Source organism: Rhagoletis pomonella, unplaced genomic scaffold (genome assembly GCF_013731165.1).
Source record: "Rhagoletis pomonella isolate Grant_MI unplaced genomic scaffold, Rhpom_1.0 Rhpom_scaffold_00008, whole genome shotgun sequence".
Classification (NCBI taxonomy): domain Eukaryota; kingdom Metazoa; phylum Arthropoda; class Insecta; order Diptera; family Tephritidae; genus Rhagoletis; species Rhagoletis pomonella.
The window spans coordinates 31,864,496-31,873,075 of record NW_023458562.1 but is presented as its reverse complement, the minus strand read 5'-3'; the positions used below and the strand labels follow the sequence as shown (position 1 = coordinate 31,873,075).

The following is an 8,580-nucleotide window of genomic DNA, read 5'->3' as shown; positions in this document are numbered from 1 at the left end:
TAAAAAAAAAGTAAACTATAAATTAACCGGAAGCGCAACTCAAGCAACAAATCATAACAACTTTTCAATTCGTAAGGCTTTAAATTAGATGACAATCACAAAATGTTTGCTCTTTTCTTTAAATAATTTAACGCGCGTCACTTGTACATACATACGCGCTATTGAGTGAAATTAAGCGTATGAAAAAGTGAAAGTTCCATTTTAAATTAATTTGATGTGTTGCGTTCTATGTATGTTAAGTTGGTAGATCTGTATGAAGAAAAAGGCTTCATACTAAAAAATATATATCGTCGATGTTTTTGAAAAACCGTCCATCGACCAGTTGCAAAGTCGCCAAAATCGCCGTTATGGCAAAACTGTGATTTGGTGTCCCTGAATTCCTAGCATAAATCCAAGTTTCAATGTTTATGCAATATTTAAGAAAAAAACCAGCAAACTTTCGTTAAAAAAAATTTCGAGCTATTTTATTAGACTTTTTAGAAAGAATTTGAGTTTGACCATTCAATTTTTGTATAGTATGTAAATTGCACGTTTAAAGTTTTCAAAGTAAACCTTTTCTAGTTTTTATTTTTAGATACATATATTAGGGAATTTTCATATTTTCTCATCCTAAGCTACCTCAGCTTGTTTTATTTTTATTTTTAGTACCAACATTTAATACTTTAGTAGATTAACAAACCAATGAAAAATTCTAGAAATATTTTGTGAGATATCGTAATTAAAAAATGTTATTAATATTTAAACAATTGAACTAAAAAAAAAATAGAAATGAGAACATGAGCAGGTAACTCGAATATTTACTTTAACTAAAACATAAGTACTTGTTTACATATGTACATATGTATGTACATACGGTGGCGAAAATATAAATAGGTACGCGACATTTTAACAAGTTTGGACAATGTTTTTTTAACTTATTGTTTACTATATTTTTAAGTATAGCTCACTGTTTGCCGAAAACAATGTAAGTCAAAATTTCAAACTTCTATAAGATTTATAAACGAATTTCAACAAATATTCAACCAAATTTAAAATTTTTATTCAAAATTAAAAAAGAAGTGGTTAAAAATACGGTGGTATTTGTTGGCGGTGTTACGCATTTTTTCCATGCAAAGTATATTTGAAATTTTTTATATGGAGAAAAAAAAATTGCTAAAAATCAATAGTAAGTCCTAGCTTCTTCAAACTTACACCTTGTTGGACTAAAATTTATTGGGTTATAAAACTGCATACTAAAAATGTTTCTAAGAAATCAAATTAAAAAGCTCGAAATTTTGGTTTAAATTTGTCGAACCGTGTCGATCGGTTTTTTTTTTTTAACGATCTATACTTTAATAAAAAAAAATAACAAACATGAAATAAACCAAAGAAAAATAGCCAAACCTTACTAAAATATCGCGTCCCTATTTATATTTTCGCCACGATATGTGTTTATGTACATTGAAAAAGCGAGCCGTAAGCTAAAGTAAGAGCTAGTATGTGCTAGTAGTTGTAAAAAATCCAATCAAATACGAACGTAAGTTAGTAATAAATCGCTCCGACGCGTCGCCTTAGCAATTTGTTTCTTTTGTAGAGGTTATAAATTTTACAATTGCCTCTCAACAAAAAATCAGACGTTGAGCATCGTTGTTGCAATATTTTTTTAACACGTCTCAAATTCTGTCTATCACATAAATTTGTATACAATATTTTTTTTAGTCAGCATTTAATATGCCGTTCGACCTACTTTTCTCTTCAATTTTGTCTCTACATACATACAATATTTTTGTTTAGTTGTTTTTGCTTTATTAGCAGACCTCTTTTATTTTTAATTACAGCACATAAAAATCTATAGAAAGCGACTAAGCTAAAAATAAAAAAAAGAACCGCAATACCTTTCTATGCTTAAAACAAAAAAAAAAGAACAAAACAATAGCAAAGCAGAAACAATAAATTTGAATATGTATTTCGTTTTGTTGTTGTACAAATCGGATTTTATCAATAAGAAGTGTGTTTTGTTGTGTGTTGATTGCTTTGATTATTGCTTGTTTTGCTTAGTAAGCGTAAAATTTCACCGATCATCCACCAATCCTCGATAGTATAGTGGTTAGTATCCCCGCCTGTCACGCGGGAGACCGGGGTTCAATTCCCCGTCGGGGAGTGTTGTGCGCGGATGTGTAGTTTTTTGATGCATTTTTTTTTTTATTAGATTGAAGTAGAATTAACTCACTTGTAAGTAATTTTATTTTTTATTTTTTAAAGAAAAAAAAAACAAATGTGTTTTTTTAATCGGCCAAGTTTTATTTGCCAAGTAGAGTACTGCATATCAACAACTTTTGTTTTTAATGTGAGCTTTTCTCGACTCAACTAAATAAAATTATTTATTAGAAGCTCTCCGTATTTGTAGCTATTTATTGCAACTTAACTGAATTGAATTTAATTGTATATACATACATAATTTCATTTAATTTTTATTTTCCTATTTTATTTTGTACCCGTACCTTTATTTTGTTTTATTTTTAAAATTCTTTCAATATTTCCTAATTGCGGGGATAGAGGAACTATTTACATACTTATCCACGCAAGCTAAATTATTTGCTAATCTCTTGCCTGAGTCCATCTCTTTTCCTTTTCTTCTTTTTTGCGGAATGTTTTTAGCAGCTAATACTATAATTGCGTGCGCATAGAAAGTTCAAAACTTTTAAAGCTAAAATTTAGCTCTTTAGTTAATCAAACACGTCATAAATTAATTAAGTGCACAATTTTTTAGTATTTTGAGGTAAAAAGAAGGAAGGGAAAAATAAGTGTAAAATGTCCATTCAATTTTTTTTTGCTTAGTTAACAGCATTTTTGTTGAAGTATTTTTATTCATAATAAATTTGCTTTTTTTACAATTTTTTAATAGCGATCAAGACTAGTCAATAATTAAAGACACGCTTAGAAAACGAGGCGATTTTCAAATGATGACTTCGAGCTTGGTTTCGGCAACCCATAACACAGCCACACAAAAATAAAAAGTGTTGGAGTTCGAGTATCAGTCTAGCCTTTCCTTAGATAAGATAAGATAAGGTTTTGATGCGCTGAACACGAATCTGAAGTCGTTTTTGCTCCATCACGTCACGTTCTTTCCGTTACCTCAAAAAACTTGCGAGCTACATAATAAGTTTTTTAAGCAAAATGGACTACAGATTCGTGTTCAATGCATCAAAATACATAAGGAAAGGTTAGTTTGATCTGTGTAATAGGGTGGTTCAAAATAAGTAAAGTCGGATTGTTCTATTATCGAAAAAATATACCCCAATTTTTTTTTTTATATCAAAATATATTTAGAGGTCTCTAAAAGCGCTCAAAGTTTTCCATATATTTCATATGAGAAAAAAAAACTTTTCATAGAAATGGCATAGAATTCTGGAAAATCAATATTTTTCGATCGCAAAACTCTGGTTCTCTTCAGGAGACTTCCAATAACAATACCCAATTGTTTATTTAACCATTTTTAATACCACAGATTTTCTATTTATCCCGCATTGCATTTTCTGGGTGTTTTGGTGGACCTATAAATTATTGTTACTATAAAAGAATGGTAAATAATTGGGTATTATCGTTGGGAATCTCTTGAAGCGAAACAGCTCTCACCCCCTATTCGATTGGAGAATATTGATTTTCAAGAATCTATGAAAAACTTTGAGCGCTTTGAGCGACCTCTAAATATTTTTCGTTTTCAAAATAAAACAAATAGGGGTACATTCTTTTTCGGTATAGGGGGTGACAGCATAAAAATTTCGACTTTGTGTTTTCACATGCATTTTTGGACCACCCTACTGTGTAATCAGTAAAATTCACTGGACCTATTGGCGGCCTAAAAAAATGTTTGTGAGGCTGTGCCTTTTATTATGAGCTTGCAACGTGATGGATGAAAGTTTCAAAAGGCTTCAGAATGTATAACAGTAGATATGTCTGTTGTGATGGTAACTCAGTGAAAATCTAGACCAGAAAAACCCGGAATACAGTCGCATTCCAACGCCTTAAAATATGCAAGTAATTTTTGTAATCCCAAGCAACGACTGTGTGGTGAATTTCCTTAAGGGACCTTTGATTTCTTATTCATGTCATGAATTTGAAAAATTTGTTTTACAAATTTTGTGGTTGGAAACGAGGCCTCGTGGCCTTAACTTCATCACCTGCTAATTAGTGTCTCATTTGGGCCAACATTCGCCTACTGAACTCAACGAGGTTTAAATATGCGTACTGATAAGTTAATACATATTCGTCAAATTAGAGCAGTTAATTTACGCCTCGATTGTACATAATGTGACAAAATGCGACAATAGCATTTGGCAATGCTTTCACTTTTTAATGGCCATATGGCGTGAAGTGCAATTGGCCCAAAGAAGACACACGAAATGACAAACGAAAGTGTGCAACAAAACAAGAAAATTAACGGTTTACGTAAATATACGTACATATGTACATACATAAGTACTATGTGTGCTTAAATTAATTTTCTTGTTTTTTTTTAGCTTAAACTTAGTTACGGAAGCCACCTAACCGCAATTGACATTTGACAGCTGTCTGTTGGGCATTGCGGTGAGTGAGCGGGTTCAGAGTTTGACACAAATGGGCATGGAGGTCAGCGTGCTGTGTGATAACCCTTATGCTAGGCAAAATTTGTATGTAAGTTTATATGCCCATTTTCACTTTTTAGTAACGCTGACTTATTTCGTATTTTATTCAGTTTTCTTTTGCTTATGGTATCCAGCTTTACTCGCTTCATGGATATGTTGCTGTGTGTAATTAAAAGTAGGTACTGCAAATAGCATTTACACTCCTTAGCAGTCATTACGGTTCGTTCGTGAGTGAACTACTGGTTAATATTTCTTTTGTCCGTAAGTCGTGAGCCCCAAAGCTGACTTGGCTTATCTTACCAACTTTAGCTTGACATTGACATTAATGTTCCCTTTATTTAAAGTAGACGCAGAAAAGATAATAAATTTGGAAATACATATTTAGGTACTTGAAAAAAAGTTAAGAAAACGGTTGGTAAATTTGCATGTGTTCTCAGGATATAGAGGCTGTTGTCGCAAGTATATGGGAAAAGAAAGAAGCTGCGTGGAGGAATAGTTAGAGGCGCGTACTATCACTCAATAGGATCTGGGTTCGATACCTGGCCAGAGCAATATCTAAATTAGAAAAAGTTTCTTCCAATAGCGCTTTCACTTGAATTTTGCCTTAGGAGAGCTTTTGATTCTTAAAAACTTTTAGCTATATTAAAAGAACTTTCGCTCTTTGAGTTTTTATCGACTTATTTAAAATTTGTTTTAAATTCTCTTATAATATTTTACTTATGTGCAAGGAGTTACTCTTTCTATCGTTTAAAGCTTCCTACCAATTGATATTATGACTTAGGTATTTTCAATGTGAAAGTGTTGTACTTCAGTTGTTTGAGAATTCTAATTTAAATAAACCGAAAGCTTTTGAAATCTGTAAAGCGGCAAGGGGTACTCGCTTGCCCGCTTGAATAGATTGAAGTGATTTTTCAATCTGATCAACAATTAATATGTAATATACTTTTTTCTTTAGCTGAAATTAATTTAATTCATAAATCATGCTTAAAAATGCTCAACCCTGCGGCGTATAGCAAATCGAAGTAAGCGTAAAAAATCCATTGAAATTGTTTTAAAATTCGCCAAGGTGTGGGTGCCAATTCGGCTGGTCCCTTTTCATTGCCAGCAAATACGCGTGACTCATTGGCAAGGCTTAAATGATTTCGATAGCAATAAGCTTTTGCTTGGCGGCGAAAAGAAAGAATAAATAATAAAAAAATAGAGAATAGCAAATAATAAGCGAAAAGCAACAAAATCAATTTATTTTTGCGAAAATTTAACTTTAACGCCCACTCGAGTTGTTTTTATCATTGATCAATAAAAGTTAAGCTTGACAAATTGCAAAAGCTCGCGCGAGGACAAAAAATATGCAAATAATAAACAAATTTATTGCTAGAGAAAGGCAAGCGTTAAGAAATAAAACGACAGCTTAACTTTTGGCCATTTTGACTTCGAAGGGTCGGCTGTTACAGGTGACCGCAATTCTTAAGAATATAAAGCAAAAAAAAAATAAAATCCTGAAAGTTAACAGAAAATTGTGCGCAAATTAGTGCCAGCATTCAAAATTCATTAATTCTATCTATTTGCTAAAATATATTTAAATATTTAAATAATCAATTTTACGGCGGAATTTGTATATGCTTTCGCTTTAGGTCAGTGTTTTACCCAAATACCTGCGTATGAATATAGTTTCTTAAAGCTTTTTATGTGCATAATTATTCCAAATTCTTTTAATTGCTTGGCATCTTTTTAGGCCCTTCTTTTGACGGGTTTTCGTTGCTAATTCTAGCTCATTTCATAATTTTTTATTTTCTAATGCTAGGCGCCTCAAAAACCACTATCCTCTTCGTTTTTTTCTTTCCTTTTTAGACCGCTAATCGCAAAATAAGAGGAAAAAATAATTAATTACAGCACCTCAAGATTTACATGTCATTTATGTTTTTTTTTTGACCGATTTATTAAGAGTTTCTAAGCCACGCTTTAAAGCTCGCACATGTGTAATTTCATACACTACGCACCTGCCTCATTTCACAGCTCATTTATTTAGCACGCATTTTGTGGCAGGTCACTTGCCGCAAGCAGTGCAGACAATTTTACACCTTGTAGAAAAGTGAAATATGGGTCACTGTATGATTAATTTCTTCAAACACTGTAAGCGGTCGTTGAGAGGTGCGTTAAAATCACACTTCAGCATGGTTTTGTTTTCATTAGCCGACCAACCAACCAACAGCGATGTTAAATGACCCATAACCACGGTGAAATGAATACAGCAGACACCTTTCGAAAAACAAAGCAAAAACAATTGAAACAAATTTTCCAAAAAAAAAACAACAAAAAAATAGCATTCAAGTTTGCTAGGCGCTAACCAACATTCGCTTCTAATTTTTTTGCGAATATTTATTACACCAAATTTGTATGGCAACTCAATTGTGAGGATGTCAAGCATTTGCATTTTTATTTCGACGCTTTCGATCACTTATGGATTTAATACTCTTTTAATACCTTTAGTAACGCCTCCTATTTGGTATTAATTTTTAATTTTATGCGTAGCATTGATTGAATATATGGCATTGCGATTGGAGCATGATAACTGAAAAAGGCTTTCGCTAAAATTGCCTGAAGCTTTCGAAAATAGTGTAAGAAAAAGTTAGTATGCATATGTATACAGCAAGGTGTTGGAAAAGTAGCATTTACATAGCACTTTAGTGATAATATTATTATTTTTTAGGTAGTTGTTTTAAGCTTTAACTTTTTATTCAAATATGTAGAAGCAAAAAATAAAATAGTGAAATTGGATAGATTCCGATTTGGTGAGTAATTTATGATTTTCAGAGCATATTGCGGAGCTTCGCTGGAGCTTAAAGGATTGTTGGTGTAAAGCACAGTTCACCACTTCAAAGGCGCGCGTGCCAAAGCTTTTAAAATATTTTTTTAGAATTTATACACGGCAATCAAAAAATAAAATCTTTAGCTGGTTAACGCTGGCCTAAAGCTTTGATTTTTTTTTTATAACAAGTTACGAGCTTAGGACCATTCTAGACAGGCAAATATCTAACATAGTTGTATAAAAACTTTGTGAAGTTTTTAAATTAAGCCTTTGGAAATTCTTGTGCTTTTCTAAGCACTTTTAATTACTCGGACATTTCAATAATTGAACTTAAAATATGAAAATTTTTTATTAGTGTTCATTGAGGTATTTTTACTCGAGTAAACACTATGTAATTTGGGTTTTAGGTTCCATACAGCGGTGTTCGGTGGTGACCGCTGTATTAAATTATTTCTTTAAACTTTTAAAGTGTTTTTTTTTCAAGCTGAATAAGTTAGCTTTGTAGATTTTCAGAAAAATAATCCTATGTTTTCAGAAATTTAGAATATTACATTCGTAGGAATTATTTCAAGCAAAACGCAAGAGAATACTCGAAAAGGCTTGGTGATTGCAATTCAGTTAAGAAACAAGTTTCTATAATTTAAACTGAAGTGCAATATACTATATACTACTAATACTAACTAACTAATCATAACTAATACATTCTCATTTTAAGACTTTTCTCTTTTTGGCGGACACTGATTTAAACTGAAGTGCAATATATTACTAAATTTTTCTTTTTTTTGAATTCCAGTATTTGTTTAAGTTATTGGAAATAAAAAGAGCCCAAGAGAGCTAAGCTTTATTTTTTATTTTTTGAAAAGGTTTGAGTTTATAGTTTTTGCTTAAAGCCTAAGCCCCCAAATTAATGAGTAAAAAGCACTGCTGGGCACTGCCTTTCCCTTTTAAGCTCTCTATATATTTTTTTATAGGCGCATGCAGAGTAAGAGCTCTCTCTGCCCATCGCTGGTAAAAAGTTGTCGGGAGCTTTTGTGTTTACTCGACAAGTTCTCTTAATCATGTACACCACTGTTGGCCCACTTCAGGAGCATGCGCTTTAAGCTTTTTATACAATTTATATCAGTCATGACCATTGAAGCTTTTAAAAGCGTTGTAGATATTTTATATCAC

General features: G+C 32.0%; 1 non-coding gene across 1 annotated transcript; it reads left to right on the top strand.

Annotated features, from left to right (window-relative positions):
• The first annotated feature begins 2,068 nt into the window (after window positions 1–2,068).
• On the top strand, window positions 2,069–2,140 carry Trnad-guc. The gene has a single exon. It is a non-coding gene; the product is annotated as a tRNA-Asp (tRNA).
• Window positions 2,141–8,580: the final 6,440 nt, after the last annotated feature.